We start from the raw sequence: 25,929 nt of genomic DNA, 5'->3' as shown, positions 1-25,929 counted from the left end.
TAGGGGGCTAACAAAGTATGCAGAGAAACAGATGGACTACAGTCTGTAATTGTAGAACTACAGAGTGCACCTATATAGTAAGTGGAGCTGATGAAATGGACAATGAGCATAGAAACAAGGAGGTGGTCATAATGTTACGCCTGATCGGTGTATGTCGCAATTTAGTTGCAATTTGGTATTTAGTCCACATCGTGCAGCCCTAGTGTTGATTAATCAAACCCTGTCACTTTTACTGGTTGAAGAAACCCATTTGAAGGGACTTCTATTTCATAACGGCAAATCCTCTGAAAAGACACATTTCTAGATTCATCCGTCATCCACCTCTTAAGTCTTATTCTCTTTACATTTCCCCAGATGGGGCTCAACAGGGGGAAGGTGTTGCTGGACAGAAGCTCATCAATCAGCAGTGATCTGGAGAGATGTTCTCTGCACACAGGCGCTGAGGAGAGCAATAGGAGCAGCTCTCAGAGCAGAGTCACTGTGGAGGTGCCATGAGTCAGCTGGAGCATAAAAAAATAACATGCAGGCACATTTATTAAACTTGTTCAAGAGACATGACAAAGTGTAGAGCAGGGGACTCTCACTTTACTGCAGTACCAAATGTAGTGTTAAAATGCTAACTACCCAAACAGTACTAATGTAGAATTTCAATGTGTCAATTGGTTACAGCTTAACCAACATCTTTCATTTTAGAATTCAGTCTTTTAATCAATATTAAAATCAAAACAGATTAAATAACTGTTAAAATAATTTATGCAAGGCCTCATTCTGCATGTCCAGAAGGGATGATTAAAGGAGAATTCCACCAATGTTCTAAAATTTCTGAATCATTCAAGTCATTCAGAGTGGTTTGTGAAATGGTTAATTGTAGAGAAACTTACAGACCGATTTCATCACAGCGGTGGTGATAGGAACCAGAGTTTACAATACAAATATAACTATTTTATTTACTATCAAAAATGACCAATGAACTGGCACAGGTTTTTATATGTAATGTTGATAATGGTAAAATAGTGGTAAATATGAATAAATATGGTTTTTTTGGGCGATTTTCAGGGCATTGATAGGCAAAATAGCACAGTTTTTTCCAGATTTACCACATGCAACAACGTGCATGTTCACTGGTCATTTTGGATGAATAAAACGGCCATATTTACATCATAGACAATATGGTTCCTGTCACCACCACTGTGAACAATTGTAATTTGGTATGTTTCTGTAGAACGGAACATTTCACTTAAAACCACTCTGAATAACTTTATATTTTAAAGATTTAATTATAAAGGAATTTTGAAAAACCAGTGGAATTCCCAATTAAGAGTGGGACGAGGACATGCAGTACATCTAACATTCCTTACATGTGTTTAAAACACAGAAATGGGTTATACTTTTTGGTGTTTCTAGAAGCATAAGGTCACCTATGTTACTTGATGAATCTCTCCACTTTTCTGTTCTAGATATGCTAATGAGTGCTATGATTATTGAAAATGAGAGTATTGAATTGTTTGCTGTAAAGAAAATGTATAGATACGTAGATACATAGATAGATAGATAGATAGATAGATTGATAGATCGATCACTTTATTAATCTGAGAGGGAAAGTCTTCTATTGCAGCAGTACAAAGTACAGTAAAGAGCAAAACAAGAACAGAAGTATTGCTGTACGCTATTTGCATATCTATAAATAGAAGAAGTAAAGATAAATAATAAAAAACACTAAAACAATAATAAAAATATAATGTGCAGTACAAAAATAAGTAGTAAAATCACTTAAATACTATGCAGTTGACATTGCAGTGGTGCATGTCCCATATAGAAAAGTATACTTTTGTCGATACAATGTGAAACACTACTAGTGATGTTTGGCACATCTCCTAACTGCCTCATATTATTCTTTATAATGTTTGTGTTTGCCTTGGCTTTGTTGTTCATTTCTCCATGAACTTAACCTTTATTGCAGAAACTAGAAAGGGAAAATACCAAGCTGAAGATGCAATATGAAGAGCTAAGGTAACAGATGGCACTTCACCCTCACTTTCTTTAAAAACAGTCAGTTCAATTTCAAATAATCCCCATGAGGATTATTATCATTTATGAATTATTTACTTATGTCATCATCTTTTGGCCTGCCATTCAGGTGCCAGTATGTGCAGATCCTGGAGGAGGCGAAGGAGGAGAAGTTTGAGGAGAGGAGAGTCAATCTACTGAAAGCTCAAGTGATGCAGCTGGAAAGACAGGTGTGCTACACCAGTTTTGTTCATTATTTTGTGGCCATTTTGGCCGTTTCAATGGATAACAGTATGCCATATATTGTCAAACCACGTAACAAAGTCAGTTCGAGACTTCTGAATAACTTGACATGGTTTTGGGTAGCCTAGTATAAGCTTCCATTGTTTGTTAGCTCTATTAGCCTTCCAATTCCAGTGCACAACTAAAGCAATCCAAACATTTCTTGGCTGATCAACTACATTTGGTGTGAGAGGAGAGTCACTGTAAATTAAAAAATTGAACAAACAAACGTAAACCATTTGTTCTGTTGTTGACATTGTTGCAATATAATAGACAGAACTGGCAAAGCGAAAAGAGCGCTCAGTAAAGGCATATGACAGAATGGTTCAGCAACTTTCACAGTACTTTGTGTTGTGTTGCATGCTGCTCTGAGCCATCTTTATGTATTCAGAATGCATGCTGTCTGTTTTGCAGGTGATTTTGCTGTCTGAGGGCTTGAGCTCACAGCTCTGCCGCAGTCAGGATGTGGAGAAATCTCTTGATCCTCTAACACAGAGATTAAGGTATGCTTACCAAATGGCACTGCTAGTGCAGTACAGTGACTTGAATGCAAAGGGCTCTTTTTATGTATCTCCTGCAGGCAAGTTACCACAGGAGCAGAAAAGCAAGTTTATATATGTCTTTGAAGTAAACAGGGATACAATTTAAAGGAACTTTTTGGTCCAACTGGAAAAAAAGACTTTTATACTTTCATACTAGACTATCATAATTTGCACGTGTCTTATATTTAATATTTATTTCCCCTGAAGTTTGTTGGATTTCACGTACAAAAAAACAGTCAAAATTAGTTTTCCAACCTCTTTTTATCTCTCAGAATTAAACAGTAGTGTGGTAAAGTGAATGCACACTGCCTTTAGCACGGTGATAACATAACACTGCAAATTCTCAAAGAGGTTAGAAGAAAATAATTTTAGCCATTCTTCTCAGATGTTTGGATCCTTCGGAAGGGTCCAGTGATACTTTCGCTTCCCAACAGCCAGGAACAACACAACATTTAATCGTTTTCCCTCACATCTTCAACTTCAATAGCTCAATAACTTGTGCAGGCTGTTTGAAGTAACACTCCTTGTCACTTCAAAGCGAATGGGCAGCTAAGCTGTAGAATGGGTGGTAATATGTGAATAGCTTTATGGTTGTGACATCATAACCACATTGAATTCAAAATGGGCTGTTTTGGTAGCTCACTTTCCTTATATGGACAGTTTGGACTGGGGAATGAACAGCATGTTTTGAAATTATGTTTATGTAGTACAGAAAAAAGCGAGAAAATCTTGTTTCTCCATGATATGGGCCCTTTAAAAACGAGACCAGTTGTTCAGTATTCAGCACTCTGTCGAATGTCGTCAGTATTTTCCCCTCGCGTCTTTACCGTCACCTCGGCTTCCTCTCGCTCACAGCAGCCTCTGCACCTGCTCTTTGTCAGCTCTTTAGCAGGAGTTGTACTGACAGCCGCCAGAGGCATGAGACTACACAGGCCCTTTAAAGACTGAGGAGGCTTTGCTTCTTTTTTTACTGATCTTAGATCAGCTCTAACTACCCAAATCCCTCTTACTGATTTAAGAAAAAAACACAAAAACAGTTCTGAGATCAGGTAAAGGTGGGCACTTTTCCTGGCCCCTCTGGGTAGTGTTAGGGACACCGAACTCTTGCTGGATGTGTGTGATGTGGGCTGAAACGATACGGTGCAGTTAATCCGCTCAGCTTGCCGCCTCTAAGTGCCTGTTATTGGGGCCTCTGATCCAATAATGACCGGGATTATGGCACTTTGCTCCCACATAATTTCATTTGCTTACACCCCGCAAAAGCGCATTCACATCTTTACTCCCTGCTGACGGCTCGACGATCAGCAGAAACGGGCACGGCGCCTGACAAATGGACCGGCCTTTCGGAAAAAGACAATGAGAGGATGACACCGCCTTGATTGTCCAGGGCTGTCTTTTGACATGTTCGACATCCCACGCTCCTGTCACTCAACTGCTCTGCCATCTTTATCAGTCTACTAGGACAAATTCCACTTCGACTGTTAAGCGACCTATAGGGTAGAAGGAATCTTCCCGAACTCTGTTGCAAATGATATTAGTATTGCTAGGGGTGTAAAAAAGCATCAGTGTGAAGGTGTCTATTTGAGTGCATCAATTTTGGAATGTAACTTCAATTCTAATGAATTACAGTAATTTTCAGTAGCGCATGCTCTCATTTTTTTTGGCACAAATAAAAATTTCTGAATATTTTCTAATGTAAAAATGGGTTATTGGCTATATTTTGCTATTGGTAGGACACTCAGGTCAAAATGAAACATTTAGCTGTTGCTACATCTGTTGTAAACATGTTTACTTACTTCCTACAGTGGTGCCAAACAGTCAGAGTGAAATGTTCAGGTTTAAAGATTAGGAATACCCCTATCTAATGATGTATCTTGAAGGTGGGAGGAATGCTCCAAAAACCTTAAACTGCTTTGGAGTCAGTTTTTGGAGGCAGGCTTGTTGTTGTTGTTTTTGTTGTTGTTGTGGTTGTTGTTGTTGTTGTTGTTCTTCTTCTTCTTCTTCTTCTTCTTTTTGTATTTATTAGCATTTAGTTCAGTGGCTAGGCTAGCAGCCAGGATCAGCTGGCATCACAGGGATTCCCTGTAGTTGTATGAAGTATTTGTGTAATGCATTCTGGGTATTGTAGTAAAGGTGCATTGATGAAAGAAAGTATGAAAACAATTTGAAACAATGAGGCTGAGGGATACAGTGATGTGCTACAAAACAGTACATAACATGACAACTTATTAAACCGTAGTTTTAGATTGGAATGCCCTTATAAGTAGTTTGCAATTGCAGACACAGTTGTGTTTATGTATTCAATATTTTGTTTTTATAAACCATGACAAAATCATGGTGAAACTTGAGATTTCGTGATCTATTGAATCATTTAGAGAATTCTAATTGAAATCTTGTGATGTCTGGGTCTTAAAACCGGCTTTCTTCTTCTTGCTTTGTTATTTATCCAGTGTTACTAATTACTATAATTAAGAAGCTAAGGAAAAATCGTTTGTCCTCAGATCACTGCTGAGTTGTGGTGCTGATGGAGACGTGGTCATTGCCCGGTCAGAACTCACCCAGCTTGTGGAAAAGTGTGAGGATGTGAAGCAGAAGCTCCACAGGAACAACAAGGTAAAGCACAGTGCAGCAGTTACTTTTGCCTACTCTCTACTCTCTTTGTGCTGTGGACTTAGGATGCAACTGAATATGGTACAACAAGTAATAAATCCAGATGAATCTAAAACATTCATGTGTAGTTTGGCTAAATATAAATATTCTCAGTATATTCATCTATGAAGATGGACAAAAATATGTTACATAGCTCAAATCAGCCATCTTAAAGTCTGAAGTTTGGTTATCTGTTTTTATAACTAACAGTATTTCATGCGGTATTTCATGAAACCACACACGCAAGTATTTAGAGACCTAACTTGTCTTAGCTTGACACAGTTTTCTTACTTAGCTACTTTAGCCTGTAGCTCTGGTACAGAACTAAAGACAAATTAGACACCAAACATGTCTTTGCTGAGCGATATCACATTTTTGAGTAGGGAGAAAATTGTATAAATTTGATTTTTTGCTGAACTATGACTTTAACATTAAGGATTACAAAGGCCAAGGGCTTGATTTACTGTGACTAAATCACACATAAAACACAGGAGAAAAGCAAGATTATGTTTGTCGTACTACTGTTGATCTACTGTGATGACAGCACTGGGATTGTGCTATTTGAATAAGAATAATCTAGCATTTTTCAAACTAATCTGTCTGTTGTATCTGTAGCATATGGTTGATTACCTTAGATAATAGTTTCAACGTGTTGCCCTGTACTTATTAAAAGAACAGATAAATGTTTTTACTCAGAACTTTGGGGTTTAATTTGAATACTGATTGTTTATGTTTTTGTTTTGTTTTGTTCTCACGTGGCTTATTTATCACTGTTTTGAACAAAACATGTCATTATAAAACCAGGAAAAAAGGCAAGTACTTGACAATGGAGGTGCTATAAAAATCAATTCAAACCCAGGCAGCGTTGGCTCAAGGCTGAACACAGCCACACTCTACACTGTGGTTTTGCAGTGTCACCCCTTTTCTTTGAAAGACTTAAACAAGATAAGTTAGTGAAAGATATGAAAATGGCAAACAGTATTTAAACAAATTTACAGGATCAAATACATTTAATTTTTTTGGCTATAGTTTTGACTGTTGAATGACATTCACGTGAATATGAGTAGTGCATTCTCGGTCACTCGTTTAACCTCCGTGGAACTGAGAGACGGAGACCGAGACAGCCAGTTGGCAAAAGGCTAATTAGCTAATTGGTTTAGATGGTTCCTATAAGACATGACTTAATGTAAACCTCTACTAATTTAGTAAAAAACATTGAAATAACCCACTGATTTATGTTTGCTGGCTGAACTGGAACCACTTTGTTAGCAAGGCAAAGTTTACTTGGCTTTTCATTCAGTAAATTGGCTAAAACGATCATTAAAAAACTAAATACTCATCTGTTTTGTTCATGTGACATAACAATACAGCACATCTGTCTCTCTGCTTTTTTGGGACGTCCATCGCAAACAGGATGTATAAATGTGTAACTGTTTGTTGCAAATCTGGAATGCGTCGAAAACTGGAATATATTGATTAAAAATGAGCAAACATACTTAAAATTTATGGTTAATTATGAAATGTAAATATTATTGTTTTTAAGAGTGATTTTGAGAATGACCATTCGAGTACTTGTAAACAAAAGCCAAGAGCCAGTAAGAGCCAGTGGGTAGTTGCTGAAGCATTGACTTCTATGAAAAGTGTGTGTTAAGTGTGTTGTTTTCTGTTTTTTCTTTGAATTGGGAACTCATTGTCTGTGGTGACTGACTTTGTAATACTGAGATGGCAGATAAAGATTACGTTATATTCCTTTAACCTTTGTGGAACTCTCTGTACGTTCTACTGCACACCGCAGGATGATGCGCGATGGTTCTCAGCCAGGTTTATTTTCTTGTTACTGATGTAGGCGTCTGTGATCTACAGATCTAGGGTTAGAGAACACAACCTTATCACCTCCATTACCAGCGTAGATGGATCTCCTACAAGCTCTAATAGTGTGTAACCCTGAGAGGTAGATTTTTCCTCTTGACTGATCTAGGACCTGTTCATCATCCCACTATCTGTTCCCACCACCGTATTTCACTATTACCCTCCATTGCCTTCGTTGAATATAGGCCAATACAATGCCCATCTCTCTCTCTCTTTTTCGCTCCCCTCTCCACCCCACAGATAATAACATGCCACAATGATAGAAAGTCCTGTTAAATAATAGGCAAGGTGTTATTACATGCTCTGTCATCTGCGTGCTCTGGGGGTGGATTTTGTATACCTGTCAGAATGAAAGAATAGTGTCTGTGCAGTGGTTTTCGTTTTCTCGTTGTAGATGCCCCGTGCCGCGAACGTGTCGGAGATGCGCCTCATGAGTGGAGATGGAGCTCCTTTCATTCCTCTCCCGCTTCTTTTCATTTTCTACCTTCCATTTTCCGCTCAGCCAGGGCCACCGAGACAAGGAGGCCAGTCGCAAATCAAAGGAAGCCCAGAACGAACGCTTTTGAACGTTCTGGGCGGCTCTTCAAGGGGGCTGTCTGCCGCGCCTGCTTTTTTTCACATCTGCGTGGAGACAGTTAGCTTCAGAAAGCACATCTGCCTTTGTCCAACATCGCACAATGGGGGGCTGAATCTTGTTTACGCCTTAGAGGAGCGTATATGGCTCAGTGTGTGCGTGTGTTTTCAGCATATTGCTTTTACTGAGTTGGTTTCTTTCATGGTTTGATCAGTGATGAAATGAAATGAAGACCTTAAAGGAATATTTTGCCAAAAAATCAAATTTACATGAGTACCCCAAAGGCGGTCAATCGGCCAAGACATGTTTGGTGTTGAAATTGTGTTTTAGTTTTTAGTTTAGTTTAAATTTACTTTAGAACTGGAGCTAACAAACATACATAGTCAATAACAAACATAGGAAGTCGATAATCACCCAAATCATTTCCATAAATACATGCCCAAAACGTCTCTCAACTCGCTCAAACCTAATCCAGGTCTTAATTCAGGTTGCACAGCAACGTGGATGTGGTGTAGAACACAGTATGACTCACTAACTATAAAAAAAAAGAAAAAAGTGAGCTGGAACAGTACAGGAAAATGGGACATCATAAAGATGATTTAATAAAAGATTTAATGTTACTTTAGCTTAAATGTGTAAATCAGGTCTGTCCATGCCCTTTTACTTAGTTCTGTTTTTCTAAATGAGTTTATATAGCTTATCAACATAATTTCAAGCAAATATATAAAGATTTTGGCATGTATTTGTGAAAACCGTCTTGGTGACTATTTACTTTGAGTGTTTTTAGCACCGTTAGCCTAGCAGGTCCAGTTCTAAACTAAAGAAGCAGAACCCCCAATGCGTCTTGGCTGATCACATGCTTTTGGGGTAAGTGAAAAAATCATGTGAATTTGACACCAAGTCACATTTGTCTATTTGCTTCTTTCGTTTTGCAGTGGAGTTACGATAAAACTGTATGTGTGTGATTGGGCCTGATAATTCTCCAACGTGTTTTGAGAAGATACAGATATACAGACTCATCATTAAAACATACTTTATCACTGTTTTAACTTCTTAAAGTAAAGAGTTAATATTTTATATTGAAATGTATTAAAACTGTGTGTATACGAAACAAGCGTGATATTTCTACAGTCAAATATTCAGGAAAACAAAGAAAAAAAAATAATAAAAAAGTAAAATAAAGTGCTGTTAAACTTATTTTGGAAGAACATCCAGTAGCACTGTGTGACTCTGGATGGTATCTGAAAGTAATTAATAATTAATAATTACTTTTCTTGTAGAATTTCTTTTGATTATATCACTTCCTCTCCACAGTAAATGCCAGCATTTTACAAGTCATCCAAACCATTGACACTGTATGGAAAATGTTTCTCAGACGTTATGTTCACGTCTGCGAAACAGAACAGAAAATTTACTCTGTATACTGACAGTTTATGACTGCCCTGTAATAATGCATTGTTTTAACAGTAAAAGGGAATTGGTAGTTTTCTCTTTCCGATTATTGAGTTAGCAGGTCCATTGTCAGTCATTGCAAATATCCAATTGCATCACTATCCCACAAACCTACTCCTGAACAAGTCTTTGAACTGAGGATCTAATGTTCTTTGCAATAGTAAACAGTGCAAAAATGGTCAATAGAAGTACACAGAAAATCAGGTCATGCAAAACAGTTTCCACCTTGCTGTGTCATATAAATCATTTGAGAATTAATTTGCCTTGTTTTTAGCTGAAATGTATATTGGCAGATGTGATCATCTCAAAGTAAAGAGTTTAATATTGCATTTTGAGATGTGTGAAACTGTAAGAACGCTTAATGATTTACACATGTAATGCGTAAATTAAGCTGTGATGGGATGAAATTGTGCGCCCTTGCGAATATTGCGAGGGCTGGTTGAATTTGTGTGAATGTGTGATTGTAGATTCTTGGAGGGACTATCAATTACACATTCTTATATGTAAAAGTATAGACACATTCAGGCTTCAACAATACTGGTTTTACCTATGCAGCATACACTAAGTGCATACAAGTGTTTAGACACCTGCTCATCCAAGGTTTCTTCTGTAATCAAGGGTATTAATAGGGAATTTATCCACTCTTTGCTGCTGTAACAGCCTCAACTCTTCTGGGAAGGTTTAATACTGGATGTTGGGACATTGATTTGTGGATTTGATTGAGTTACGCCACAAGAGCATTAGTGAGGTCACCAACAGTTCACAAATGATCACAAATGCCACTCATCCTACCATTGGATGGAGCTCCATCATTCCAGAGAACACAGTTCCACTGCTCCACAGCCCAATACTGGTGGGCTTCATACCATTCTAGCCAACGCTTGGCATTGGGCATGGTGACCACAGGCTCATGTGCGACTGCTCCAGAGTGTCCTGTTCTACTGACAGTGCTTTTTATGGAGTTTATGGAAGCTGTATAGATGCAACCAAATGCCTGTATGAGCAATGAGTGTGCCTTAAAGTAGCTGAATTTTCAAATTGGAAGGACTGTCTGATTACTTTTTGTGTCAGTGCTCCGTTTGTGTAGGCTTTATAGCATATTTAGTAAATAATCATGTAATGATACATGTTAGAATTTTTGACAGAATTTTTTTTGATGCAATGTGACATAATTGAGTGGGAGATTTTATATAAAAGTCATTCTCATAATAAACAGCGTTTATTTCACACTGGAGCCATGAGAATATGGATAATTACAGCACTTTAATGGCTGTCTGTGATTTGTCGTTTTCCAGAATTTCTTGCCATTAAGCCACTCCATCAACAAAAACAGACTATATCTGTATTGCTGCCTATGTTCCATGAAGGCCTTAACAGCCTTCTTCACTCCCCAGTCGCCCAGCTTGGTTTCAGAGTCATTTGTTCCCTGATTGAGGCCGAACAGGTTGAATTGCTCTTAAGAGGAGCTTTCACGATCTGCCATGTAATTGAAGTAATTACGGGTTCCATCTGCTGTGTGTGGAACAATGCACCGTAAACATTGTTACAAGGCAAATCACAGGAGACAAGTGCAAGATCAAGTGCTGCTTGGTGCGTCTCGCTCTCTTCTGTGTCTTGCATCCCGAAAACATAATGTGCCACATTTCCATGGTTTGCAATTCAGATAGGGTTATGAAGCTTCTTTTCACTTGCTGCGTCTGGCGTGGAGTGGATGGGCAATTTTGTCACTTATGATAAAAGCATTGCTGTTTACCTCTTCTCTCTCAGCATTCTCGAATGGAGATTACACTGCAAAGAGGGAAATCAGCTCGTGAAAACCGCTTTCTCTTCCGTCCTCAAAATGATCTCCAATTTTGTAATTTTCTTTAATTGAATTTGTGGTCTTGTCAAGATGTTGAAGCCATTTGTGTCATTTTATAAGAGTTTGATGAACAAACTGCTGCTCCTGATTTTGTGAAGCATGCTTACAGTTTTTTTGTGTTTGGTATTGTAATAACTAACGTTATAGTATTATTCTAATTACTCTGATCTGATGAGCCATGAACCTAGTGAAACATATACAACTATTAAACTAGCTAACTACAGACAACACAGGAGCAGCTGACATTTTCTTAAAGAAACCTCTTGTAAATGTTCATACTGTTCAGGCCTGGCATCAGGGTGTCATTTAGTGGGACGTTACCCACCAACCAGTCATCATGCTCTAAATCATGCCTTCTAAAGCCACTGTTTTCTATATGCCCACCTCTTTCCGTTTGTACCGCACATGAGAGTCACGGGCCAGTTTCTTATGGTTTTGCGCTTTTTAGAAGGGAGCAATGGCATCATAACAAGTTTTGTTTCTTAATAAGAGCAGTCTGTGGGCCTGGCCTGTAGGCTGGGAGACAGACGTGTTTCATATAGCTGTGTGTGTTGGGAGGCCATATTTGGTGCGAGGGCCGTGGCTGGGGTTCTCGTCTGTCCTGCATCTGGATTCCATCATATTAACGTTCTGCCTCGTTACACTCACACACTGCCTCCACAAGGCCCTGATGTGCATCAGACGGACCAACATGATGAGTTTTTTTCTTTTTTTTTAATGCTTTGATATTACAGTCCTTGTCGCTTACTGTACTGTGAAATCGGAGTTCGTAGGGGTTGCCAAAACAGCACTTTGTTGAGCTGGACAACGGAAAACAGCTGTGATGGATAACCAGGTCTTTCCCTGATAAAGGAAAAACCCCTTTACAACCATTGGCCAGATCAAGAACACCTTACAGGAGGTAGGCATCTGTATCGAAGCCAACAGTCAACAGAAGACTTCACTAGAGTAAATACCTAGACAAAGGATTTGCAACCAAGTATTAAAAATGACAATTTAATATATAATTGGTAGTTTGTCCAATTACTTTTAAGCCCATAAAAATAGGAGGCTGTATATAAAAACGGTTGTAATTCCTACACCTTTCACCCAAGTTGGATGTAAATCCCCTTAAATTAAAGCTGAACGTCTGCACTTTGAGCTCATATTCATTTTGAAGCTCACTTTGAGCTCATAGTTTCAACTCCAATATGTTGTGGTAAACGGCATAAATATTTATGACTTGACTGAATATTAAACTTGCAAAATCCTCTTATTGCCTGACATAGTGTGAAATCTGAGGTTGTATTGCATGATGTGGCGTGATCTTCGAGCTGGTGGTTTTATTGACTGTGACCTATTGTCTGACGTGAAGAAGCCTGTTGGTGCCGCTTGAGACTTCAGATGCAACAACAAACGACTTCATTGATGACGAGGGAAGGCAACACATACCAAGCATAGCCTATCAGCCCTGTGATCTTCCAGTAAGTGACAAATTTATGTCTGTGTGACTTGGAACGAGCTGGAGAGAAACCGCAGCTGCAGCCTTTGGACTTTGTCGGCCTTAATCAGCCAAGCAGCATCATCTGCCTCCATACCCTCCATGCGAATCCTAAGAACAGCCCGAGGCTTTTTCTTCATCCAATACTAAGAACATTTATTTGGCAGTAGTTATGTGTTACAAGAAGTGAGGTGATTTTAGGTGAAGTGTGAAGTAGGGCTGCACAATATATCATTTGTTAGTTGTTATCATAATTCTCGCTTTTGTTATATTGATAACCCAATATGCAAACAAGGCATATAAGCAATCACAATGCTTTTACCCTGTGTTGTGAGCATCGTGACCAATCGCAGTTCCAGATGAGCATGTCTGTTAGTATTTTGGTAAATCAAGCTATTTGTGTAATACAACAAAAGTAAATCATTTCAATTCAAAAAATATAGACTAAACCATGTTAACCATTGATTCACCAGTGTTTTATTATATTGCAAGGTATATACTCTCACTGGCCACTGTATTAGCTACATCTTTGTTTCTCACTCATTATTCATTTTATCGGGTCCATTTACCATATAGGTGCACTTTGTAGTTATACCATTACAGCTTGTGTTCCATCTGTTTCTGTATATAATTTATTAGCTTTCCTTTATCCCGATCATCAGTGGTCAGGACCCCACAGGACCACCACTGAGTAGGTGCTGTTTGGTTTGTGGATCATTCTCAGCACTGCAGTATATGAGCTATCGTCTCCAACTTTGCATCTACAAAGAGGACCAACAAAGTAGTTGTGTCGAATAAAGTGGACAGAAAATGCTGAGAATGATCCTCCACCCAAATAATACTTCCTCTTTGGTGGTCCTTTGAGGGTCCTGACCAGTGAAGAACAGGGTAAAAGGGGCCTAACAAAGTATACAGAGAAACAGATGGACTACAGTCTGTAAATACAAAATTCATCTGTATGGTAAGTGAAACTGATATGGACAATGAGTGTAGATACAAGGTAGAGGTACCTAATACACTGGCCAGTCAGTGTAAGAATTAGAGCTGTTACTATTGATCAGATTAGTGTTTGTGATCTACTAATTATTTTGATGATTAATTCTGTGCTTAGAGATTTTGATGAAGGCCAAACTTTCAAAACTGATTTAACTAAACAAAAAAAATATGCACAGCTTTTACTGAAGAACTTTACTGAAGAAAAAAAAATGCATATGCGCTATTCTTCAAAAGCTTTTTAAAAGTTTGAAATCAGTGTTTTTTATTAATATGAAATCTGAATGTTTTGTTGCAGATAGATGTATGAAATGGTGCTAATATTCTGTACGTTTCAAATCATTTGTAAGAAGCTGTAAAAATGAAGAAATTGTCAGTGATAAACAGAGCTACAGACGATTCCATAAGATTGAAAAAGATGTATAGCACCAAGAATGAACTTTTAAAATAAAATCCAGATCCTTCAGATTTGAAAAGCAGTGACCAAATCTTACTGATCAATTAACTATTCATAGGAATAGTATGACAAGAATATTATAAATCAGTAATTACATAATGCAAAGCAACTTGTCCTGCAGTTTTCGAGATATCAACACCCTTCCAACACCAAAGTGTCCGGTCTGATTGTGTGATTCGGGTTTGTATACAGCGTTTTGATCAGATGCCTGGTTTTCGTACAATCTTCGTTAAATTCCGAATTGTTTTCCCATAAGAATGAATTGAGTGAAAAATTGCGCGACCATCTACTGTATTTCTGCTCAATCTCAGGGCATCAGAATTCAATGTTGTTCTGACCTGCACTCATCTGTTTGTCATTGTTTTTCCATCCTTCGTTTCTCCCATAGAGTCCCATTCATTTTCGCCACCACACAAACTCTATTACTTCATTGTCCTACAACCGCCAAACTACATGTACTCACTAAGGGTAGGACCTCAAACTCTACTGCATAACCATACTGACCCACACTCCTCTATGTGTAATTTTTTCATCCCTCGTTGCTGCCATAGAGTCCCGTTCATTTTTGCCCAAACCCCAGCCCTGTTTTTTCCTTTGCTGAGTAGACACCAAAATGCATGTACTAACTCAGGGCAGGTCCCCAAGCTCTAATCCACAGCCAAACTGACCCGCACTCCTCTATGTGCCATTTTTTTTCATCCCTTGTTCCTCACTACAAACAACTAAACACCCCATACACCATAGCAACTGCCTAGCAACACCTTAGCAACCACCTGGGATTCCATAGTAACTACTTAACAACAGCCTAGCAAGAAGTGGGAACCATTTAAGAAGCACAACCATTCTGTGTTTATTACAGTTTATTATTTAATAACGCTTGTTTTTTTTTATTTTATCATGATGTCTTCTTGTTCCCAAAGTGCTTTAAACTGTAAAAAACATTGGATTTTGTTTTGGTGTCTTGTTAACATTTCAGTTGACACTGTATAAGTTATTATTGAAAAATATTTGTTAAGTGAGTCCAAACTTGTGAACGGTAGTGTGTACCAGTTTGTCAGCCAGGCTCTGTTTGTCACTGTGAGAGAGAGCAGTATCAGAATGCAGGTTCACCAACTACTCACTGCTAATTAGAAGGTAAATTCTTATCAGTTACTTTTTTAAAACGTTTTTTAAAAGGTTTGATTGATCATTGTTGCAATTGCAATATGTAGGAATATAATAACAGTACTAGTATTTTGTCCATATCGTGCAGCCTCAATGTGCTTTATAGCTTGAGTATTATGCATACACAGCCAGAGAATTAGCACTATCAGTCGTTTGTGTTGAAGAAGTGTGCTCTTGTGATAAGGCGCTGACCCCGGTGGCCGCTGGCCATCTGGATGGATCACTAGCACTGAGCATCTGCAGAAGCCCTTTGTCAGGAGAGAGAGAGAGAGAGGAGAGAGCTAAGCAGATTCTGCTCTGTACTGCTGTTCAGGGCCCATAGCCGACACATGGATCACTGTAATTACGGGGCAGGCCAGGGCCGGTTATTAGTTTAAGGAATGTCAGGGGCGTATATCAAACCCAATTTGCTCCGGAGCTTGAGAGGTCACTCATCTTCCTCTGCCTCGCTGCCTCTTTGGCCGGACCAGCGGGGTGGATGGCCTTTTCTATGAGCACACAAAGAAAGAGATAACATTCGGTTCTGTTTCCTTTTGTGTTTTGAAGTGTTCAGTAAGCTTTTCCACTGCTGAGGTTACAAAACTGGTCTGTTGTCCAAATGCAGAACACGGCTTTCAAAGAAAAATCAAGGCTTTTTAGTGAGGAAGATAAACATGCTGGTCATATGTTTGTTGTTTGTTTGTACAAAATAAATCTGAAGATTGAAACAAATCTCCATTACACCCTTCAGTTTCACACTCATAAGACTCGACATGGCTTGCATTAATGACAAGCTTATGACCAGATCCTAATAGGTCAGGACAGTAGACCTTTGATGCTAGCTTCCAAATTGCTTATTAATATAGCAGTTTGAGCTTCAGATGGTCAGTCATCTGATTAGGTCTACTATAAAACTCTGTGCACATGTGTGTTAAATACTGGGCTCCATATACTGAGTGGAGCTGACTGTACTTCCTTTGAATGTGTGAGTTAGAAGAAATCAATAGACAAAAGAAGTTTGATTCATACAGTAAAACTCCCTTTTAATGGTGGCTACTGGCAGTATGTATAGTGTTACAGTACAGTGCAGAAGTCAGAGACCACCCATCATTTAGTTAATTTCCAGTCAAAATAGCAATTAAATACTATTTTTCAGGAGCTGTTCAGGAGAAGATCAAATGTAAGATGATCTGGTTACATGAAAAGGAGTAAGTCAAAGAAAAAGAAATAAAACAGGAGTTTCTAAAACTAGAGTTCAAAAAAGTCTTAAAATATACTGAGAAAGTGGTACTACTAACATCTGTAAATGACCTGGTAGACCACCAAAACTGTCACCATCAGATAAACAGTGCTTAAAGCTTTCATCTTTGAGAGAGAGGAGAACATCAAGCTCCACTCTTACTTCAGATAAGTTTCAGTCCATCCTTCCACTGTGAGAAGACAACTCAACACTATGAAGGATGTGTAGCTGTCAAGAAGCCCTTACTGAGAAAAGGAAACAGACACAAAGAATCATGATTACTTGGGTAGAAGCAGAAAATGCAACCAACTTCTAAGACTGAACTTTGGAAATGTGGAAAAATATCCTAAAAATACCTAAAGCGGGTTTCCCGAAAAGAACAGAGGCTGGAATAAAGGTAAAGGGTGGACACACTAAATACTGCAAAAATTGACATTATATTTAGTTGTCTAGGCTTTTAAATTTTGTGTTAAATGTATGTTTTCTACTTTTGTCCTCATGCAGAGAAATGAATAACTTCTACCTTATGGATGCTTTCACCTGTAAGCCTGAAATTCAATAAATGAAGGGTGTTCTCTGACTTTTTCCCTGTGTCTGTCTGTGTGTGTGTATGTATGTGTGTATGTATATACACCAATCAGGCAAAACATTATAACCACCTCATTGTTTCTACGCTCATTGTCCATTTTATCAGCTCCACTTACTATATAGGTGGACTTTGTAGTTCTACAATTACAGACTGTAGTCCATCTGTTTCTCTGCATACTTTGTTAGCCCCCTTTTACCCTGTTCTTCAGTGGTCAGGACCCCATGGACCCTCACAGAGCAGGTACACAGCAGCACTGCTGTGTGTGATCCACTCGTACCAGCACAACACACACTAACACACCACCACCACGTCAGTGTTACTGCAGTGCTGAGAATGATCCACCACCCAAATAGTACCTGCTCTGTGAGGGTCCATGGGGGTGCTGACCACTGAAGAACAGGGTAAAAGGGGGCTAACAAAGTATGCAGAGAAACAGATGGACTACAGTCTGTAATTGTAGAACTACAAATTGCATAACAATATTTAGTTTCTACACAGTAATTACACTCTCTTTGTAATGAAAAATGCAGTTGGTCAGTGTGCTTCAGTATTTCCACAATACATTCAGAAAAGCATTTTGTGATATATTGTGACATCACAAGATTATTTATCACATTAATTCAAAATACTCTCTAATCTCCATCACATTTATTAGGTTATTGATTAAATAACTTTAAACTTGTTTCTGCAAGTCTGAAGGGTTAGTTGATCTTATTTGAAATGCAGAATCTCAGTGCGAGCAGTAGCTTCACTTCTCATGCTAAAGCCACACAGTTGATGCAATGAGTAGGACAGGAGCTCTCATAATACATTCATTATTTATGGCTGGCTTTGGAAATACTGGTGCATTAAATTTGAATGCTTTGCAGCTTGCGGCTGAAGCACAGGCTTGGGTGTTGCTATGTGGACCCACCTGCTGTAATAAAAAGACTGTAAATGGAAAATTCCCATGCAAATAGTGTTGGTTTGTGGATATGTCCTGGATCTGGTCTGCTGTTTCTTATTTAAGTTATTTCAGTGTTAACTCTTGCAGGACACAGTTTATGCTGTTAATAACAAAAGCGTTGTGTAGTTTTATTTTAACTGTTTCTCACTCATGAAAGCAATTAAAGCAAACAGAGAAATTCTGACGGAAGTGCCCATTTCAAACTTTGTCATTGCACATTTGTGTTTGAGTAGAAGAGGAGGTCTTTTATTAGGATTTGAATTAGATTTTTTTACAGTATGTTAATGTATGATTTTTATTCACTGTATCACACATTGCAATGCACCAAATCCAGTTAAACAGGACTAATTATGCTCGCTTTGTAATAAAACATGCAGTTGGTCAGAATTTACGATATCTACTGTATGCTCAGAAAATCTTATTGTGACGTAGTATATCACAATAACGCTAAAACTAATGCCACTGATGTTGCGCTGTAGGTGCAGTATTCCCTCAGCAATGTTCTACCTGATAAATACCTCTGCTAACAAACAAGACAGTTGTACGCCCTTTTTCTTTTGCTTTAACGCATTCCTTTGAACCCTGACTGCCTTTGACCGTTTTCTGCCAGCTTTATGCTAATGTGCCGCCCTGGTGACAGTGTCTGCCAGGTGGCCTCAAAGGCGGCCAGTGGGGCTGCCATCCCTCTGAAGGCTGATTGAAAGCTTGATGGTTGCCCTGGAGCCTGGAGAGGGGAGAGAGGGGGCCAGGAAAAGGGCTCTCTTTCTCCCCCAGCCGCAAGCGAGCGTCCCGCGCGGATCAGAGGAATGCACCAGATGGTGAGCTTGGCATAGCCACACGGGCGCAGGGGAACGGCGGCCTTCATTCCGAAAACGCTCCACTGACCATGCTATGTGTCTGCGGCCACCTGGTGGGTCCATGTACCTGAGCAAGAGAGAGGAGTTTCTTTATTTTCTCTTTGTCTCTCAGGCGTGAGGTATTATTCCATATTCAGCGTTACGTTTTTGACTGCCATACTTGGCCTGAAAGCGATGATAATTTACAGAATTTTCCTTTTCTCCAAATGTAGTTGATCAGCCAAGATATGTTTGGAAGCCAAATTTTGCTAATGTAGTAATCAAAGTAATAGAAGTTTATAGCTTCCAAATTGACATTGCACAGACTGCACGCCTGAATCATCAGATGTTTGCTTCAGTCTGTACTGAATTAGTGGTTAGTTAATAGCTATGAAAGCCAATATGTTCTGCATACATTTTCCCCCTGAGTGCCAGTGGATCCTATGAATTAAGAGGTCCTTTAGTATTTCAAATAAGAATAACACTATTTTATAACAACACCAGCTTCTCAAACTGTTGCCAAAGCAACTTGACTACCACATTTGACAAAGCTTGCTGGTTTGTGTGGGGTATTTTGATGAGGTTGACAGTCTTATGACATCAGTTAGTCTGCAAGTAGCAATATTTGTATTTTGACTTTTAAAAGCTGCATTAGTTGATTTATTTCTCTTATTACAAATAACCTGGAATATACTGTATGTTCCTACTGGCCAAGTAAACAGGATACACTGAGAACATAGTTGACCTGTTTGATGGGCTGACTTTACATAACAAATCGAGTAGATAAATCGCTATCACTCAGAGAGCTGGATACTTTGGAGAACATGGATCTTCATAATACTAGTCAACTGCATCAAGATACCATGCAGGTAACACAGCTAACTAAATGAGGCTTAAGTTGTTCTAATTTCTTCTAGTTTCAGCCTTAAATGCTACTGTGGAGGCATTATTTGCCTCTATAGCTCATTACAAAGTAAAAACAGGGCACTCTTGACTATTATTGAGTAGCAAATCAGTATGAACCTAGCTACTGTACTCTGAACCTGTATTTTTGAATGATGTCTTGGTCTTCTGGGGACATTTTGGATTTTTTAAAATGAGAGATCAATCTTAGAAAGAAATTTAACAGAAAAATAAAGACAAACTGTAAATGAACCCTTTAAAAGTGCCTCTCAGAAACATGCTGGTGAGATTGATCAAACACTGCCCCATTGATTTGTGACTGGTAATTGCAGTGCTTAGAGTGATTACTTCAGTATCTTTCACCTAATGCTTAACAGACAAGCTGAAGTCTTTGGGCAGCTTGTTTACTGGTGGGAACAGACTGTTTGTGTGTGGTTTGCCTATAAATATTCCTGGTATGTAGATCTCTGGTCCTGACAGACTAGCTGTGAGGAGCGGAGGAAGAGCTGTTTACTATGAAGGCCAACCTTGCGTGAGTGCTGAGCTTAGCATACAGACTAGCCTCCTCTGGGGATTTAGCATGCTCAGGGTTATGTTTGCATTTTTCCACTCAAATAGTTTTCCCAAGTCTGCCGAAACAACAGCTATTTTGCAAGTACAACTAGAAGGTTTGGTTCAGTTTTGTTGTTGCCTCTGAGAATAATTGACTTATAATCACCATATTTGACCATCACTGAGATACTATCAGTTGTTTGGTCACTGAATCATTATGTATATGATTCTGCTTGAATGATTGGACATTATGTATACAATATTCATCAAATATATGAAATTTGTTATTAACTTAAAACAACTGTTAGCTAATCACTGTGTTTTTTGCAGCTCAGTAGCAGCTTTATTGAGTATTTTGTTAATGTTAGTTAAGAATTGCCTAAGTGTTACTTGTGCGTTAAAAGTGCCACCATTACCATTCTTAACCATTTACTTACTGACATAGAAGTAACATGAATACTAATGTTTAAAAAAGTGTATATTAACCATTTAATAATGATTAACTAATAATTAAGAAAAACTTCTTCCATCACTAAGTAGCAATATAGCAAACATCTACTTAATCATTTAAAGCAGGGCGTAGACTGTTCGTTCATAATTATGAAATATTTATTTCAAAGAAAATGCTTAATATTTCAAGTTTTATAATTTATGATTTATGAGTATCAAATAATTTGATAATAATATTACAAACTGTAATTAATGATTAGATTTCTATAAAGATTTCTGCAAAAAATAACTACATTAGTAGCTAATTATTTGTATGTGACTAAGAAAATGGCTAATAATTCAAATTGTATCATTTATTAATGCTTATGTAACTATTCAAAATTATTAACAGTCATTAACAACCTATTAGATGATTATTAAGGTGCTGTTTATTGTTATCCATTATAAATTGTTACCCTTATTTTCCACCTTCTCTTTTCATGCCCAAACTGTTGCATATGACTGTATTTAGTTCAGTGTAATAAAAAGATCAAATGAGCACTTTTAGATGTTCGTCTAAGGCAGGAGTCGGCAACCTAAATGTTAAGAAGAGCCATTTTGTCCTTTCAAGAAAAATCAACCACACCTTGGGAGCCACAACATTTTATATCCATGTTACCATTTTGGCTGTAAATATGACTCAGTATGTGCTAATGTTCTAGTATAGGCTAACAAATTCAATATAAACAAAAACACTCTGCTCTGCTTTAAGCTTTAGATTTAAGCTTTTTCTTGCATCTCTGGCAGGAAACTTTTCCGCAAAAGTGTAGTAGTTTCTTGTAAAATGTCTCTCAATGTTCCATAGTTTCTCATTCTTCAGCTTCTTGTTCTGGTGCCTGAGGCACCAGAATGGAACTGCTGCTCCATTTAAGGTGGAACCGGAAAATTCGAATGAGAATCTGACTTGAGCTTTGCGACTTTTTGTGTTTAACATTTTCTCGTTGCAGATAAATCGTATCAGGAAACGCAAAGAAGTCCATTCTTCTCCAAATTATTGATGTTCATCTTAAAGCTTTCTCTTTGCTTTTTCGTTAGCTACTAGCTAGGCAAGATTGTTGTCTGCGTTGCTGTGGTGAGCAGTGGTATGTGTGCCAGTCTTCAGGGTGAAAGAGTGAATTAGCAGATATAGCCTACATTAGCTCCAGTGTTTAAGACTATTTTTTGTTAAAACTGTGTTGGAATGATCAGCAGGGTTTTATTTTACTGCAGAGGAGGATTATTTTATTTTTACCTAAAAATCTAATTCTGCCGCAACAGGGCAGTAAAAGCCACGTTGCCCACCCCTGATCTAAGGACATTTAATTACTTTAGAAAAAATTACGGTCAGAAAAAATTCTGTGCCAAGTGCTGATGAGTGATGACATCACAACAAGGGGATAAGATTAATAGGGTAAGTTTACTATTGTAAGTTAGCACTTCTGTCAGATAATTTCTCAGTTTTGCAGTACCTGCAAAAAACAATGGCAAGCTTTGTATAAAAACAAACTTTATATTTAATATTGTTGCTGTCAGATCATTTATTTATTTCTTTGTTTTTACATTATTTAAAAATTGTCCTGCAGCCCTTTACATCGTGTGAGCATATAATAATGAATGGACCAACAGACATGGTTCAAAATAAAAGAACATCTTGTTATATTAATGTACATTAAAGTTAAAAAAGTCTTTTTTCCTTCTACTGCTGTTTTGGAGATAGCATTGCAAGGTTTGTTATGACAGTTGTTATGACTGCCGCTGCTTATTTATTAAAAACATTTTGAAAAGCTAGGTCTCCCCAAATGTTTACAGTCAGTTTCTATATTAGATGTCCTTGCTTGACAAAATTAATATCTTTTAAAAATAATGGTGGAAAAGATTCTAAGAGTCATCCAAGTAAATAGAGTGAACATAGTGGTGCCTAATAAGGTTCTTTGGAGTGATGCACCACTAGAAGAGCTGCTTTTGGCTCCTCGAAGAACCTTTCAGTGGATGGTTTCTCAAAGAACCCTTTTATGGGAGTGAAATCTGCAAGTGTGAAGAACCTTTTTAAAGTTTAATGAGCCTCTATATGATGTAAAGTTTTTAAAATAAATAAAGTTTTTCTGTCCTAGAACTGTATCTAAGCCAAGAACCATTTAGGAACCTAAAATTCTAGGAGTGTACTCTAGCAGGTGTCTGGTCTGCTGATTTTTAAGTGGCAGTGTTCAGATCAGGGCTGCAGCTGCTGTGTGGCTGGCCTGAAGAGTGTTGCTAAAGTGTGCTCTGACTGTCAGAGTTTTTCTGCTCTGGCGTGCTGCAGAAGAATGTCCTAGCCTCAGGCATCATCAGAACGCTGCGCTTCGCGGAATATTTTTCTGCTCATTACGAAGCCAACCCTTAAGAGCCAGCAAAGTCGTTAAAAACAGACTAAGCTGCGATTCCAGAGAAGCTCACATTTACGGTTTACTGTCCCGGGGCAGCTCAGGCTCTGCAGATGGAACCGTCATGTGATGGGATGATAAATAAAAATTAACAACCGCACAATAATGCATTTTCTTTTTTGATACTGTTACTGACCTTGAGTACCAGTTGATACTGATATCAATTATATGAAACCACAGCTATTTTCGTTTAGTTTCACAAAAAGGTGTGCAAAAAGGTGTGAAAATTAAACTGCTTGAAATAAAGTAATTGTTATTCTAGAATAATATTTAGCTGCATAGGGAAAAACTTCCATGATATTCATCCTAACACCTCTGACTTTAAAATTATTATTTCAGGGTTTATTGGGTGATATGCATCATCATTGAAAACTATCAATCATTTGACTGGGGTGCCAAAACTTTTGCACAAGACTGGAGCTACTTTTTTGTTAATATTAGGGCATATTTAGCTACTGTTGCTGTCGTGTGACCAACATTACTTAGCTTTATGTGATTGCACGACTAGCAATTCTGGGATATTTCAGGCTATCAAATAGTCTGATACATAATTTTCTGTTGGCATCGACCTGATACCGATACTGGTTATCAAATCAGTGTTATCTCTCGAATAAAAATCATTTTTACAGCAGTAATAAACAAAAACAAATTTGCTGTTCACAGGTCAGGCCAAGCAATTTTCTGTTTGTTTGATTTACTCACTAATACTGCTGCTATGTAATTCTCTATGAGTTTTGTTTAACATTTAGTGCACAAGTATATTACTAGAAGCCGTTTCAGATGCCTGAACAGCTGATTTATATTGCTCGTAAACGCCTCAGGAGAAGGTTATCAAAGTGTGGAGGAAGGTTATCGAAATTTTGAGAATCCTCATTGTGAACTGTGCTGGAAATGTCAGAACTTATAGCCTGTTTTCCTTCCTGATCCTGAACATCAGTAGAGGTCGGCGGAGGGCACAGAGGGGGAGCAGGTTCACTATTAGATTTAGATTGCACATTTCCCCCAAAGGAATACTGTCAAGCATTCAAGTTCATTTAGTTTTCCTCTCTATCTCTCTCTCTCTCTTTCTGTCTGCCTGTCTTTCTCTCTCTCTCTCTCTCTCTCTCTCTCTCTCTCTCTCTCACAAAATGTAGAAATTGATAGTTTTACAATATGCATATTTTTTGATATGGGAGCTGCAACAAAATATGTAGAGTGAATTGTGTACAGTTAAATATAGCTAAATGGGAATTTCACAGATTTTTCAGAACTTTTGCATTACTAACTTATTAAGCTGTAAACAAGCTGAGTCATTTGGAGAGGTTTGATGTGAAATGCTCCTTTCTGGAGAAACTTCCAGAACCAGAATATTTCACAGTTTGGACCAGATGTCCATAATGTTTAATACCAGTAAAACCTACCTCACAAAGTTATTACATGAAATGGTTATGAATATGCTACCTGATGCCAGATACGTTGTTTTATGATAGTTTAGAGAGAACATTTTGGCCTAAAACACATTTTTAAAATACATTCATAGTAGAGACATTCATGCAGCGTTTTTGTAAGGCATCAGATTTACCACTATTTCACCATCACCAACATAACAAATAAAAACTCATTTCCTGAGTGGCACAGGCCTATTTCTGTATTATGATATGTTAATATTATGCGAAAAGCTTTTTTCCTTACTCATGGTTATCCCAATATTCGTTATTTAACCCTTACGCATAATCAAATATCAAAATTAGTTAGAATGCATATCACTAGTTTTTCACTTTTCTATTAAACTACACTCATTGAAATCCCTAGATGAGGCAACCATGATGGAAAGAAAAAAAGCTCCCCTGTGCTGCACCCAAAACCATTTACACTTTGTGTGTATTTTAGTTTGTTTGTCTTCAGAGAAAATCTGACAAAATGTATTGTATCACAAGCAAAAGTTGTGTACTGTTACACCAAGTACAACTCTTCTTCTTGCTTTCTTTCTCTTTGCTGTTTTCTTTATTTCTTAGGAAAAGTGTACAAACAGAGTTCAGTTTGAAGTCAACTTTCTTGCATAAAACATAACTGTGTTGTCTCTTATTCATAGCATGGTTCTGGGAATAGGCCTCAAAACCAATTTTGGTAATGCCTGATTTGCTATTGATCTTGGAAAGCAGATGCAAGATGGAATGGTCATCTTTTTTATAGGCTGCTCAATCGGCATTGGCCTCTGATGGTGTATTTGCTTTGATATTCCTGGTTTCTGAGCTACAGCTCTATTCAGAAAGTGTTGCTTTGCCCTTTGAAGTGCACCTCTGTATTGAAGGCAAAGGAGCTTTCATCTTTGGGCATTGTCCCAATAATCTGGCTCCTTTGATGTCCCAATGTAGGAAAAGCCCAGAGAGTGAAGGCTGGACAGTAGCCGAGGGTCGTGAAGAGAAGCTAATCGGCTTTTGGTGTGTTTCTAGGTGACCGCAGTGGAGGATCTGGCCATGCCCTGGCTGCTGAGTGGGTCAAAACTGACCAAGCAGCCCACCACCTTGCTGGATCTCTGCTATGGCAAGACAAATAACCTAAACCTTCAGCAAGTGGTAAGTCCATTAAATCGAAGCCTCTTGGGTAATACGTTTCGCTTGGCAGGGAGTTATCTGAGCGTCGGACCTTCATCTGTCTTCACCCCCATGTGATGACAGTCAATTTGT

At 38.2% G+C, this 25,929-nt stretch overlaps 1 pseudogene; it reads left to right on the top strand.

The window, feature by feature from the left end:
* LOC118827671 overlaps window positions 1-25,929 on the top strand; it is an 88,438-nt pseudogene that overhangs the window by 15,999 nt on the left and 46,510 nt on the right.

Source organism: Colossoma macropomum, unplaced genomic scaffold (assembly GCF_904425465.1).
Source record: "Colossoma macropomum unplaced genomic scaffold, Colossoma_macropomum, whole genome shotgun sequence".
In the NCBI taxonomy this organism is placed as follows: Eukaryota; Metazoa; Chordata; class Actinopteri; order Characiformes; family Serrasalmidae; genus Colossoma; species Colossoma macropomum.
This window is presented reverse-complemented; position numbering and strand designations above follow the sequence as displayed.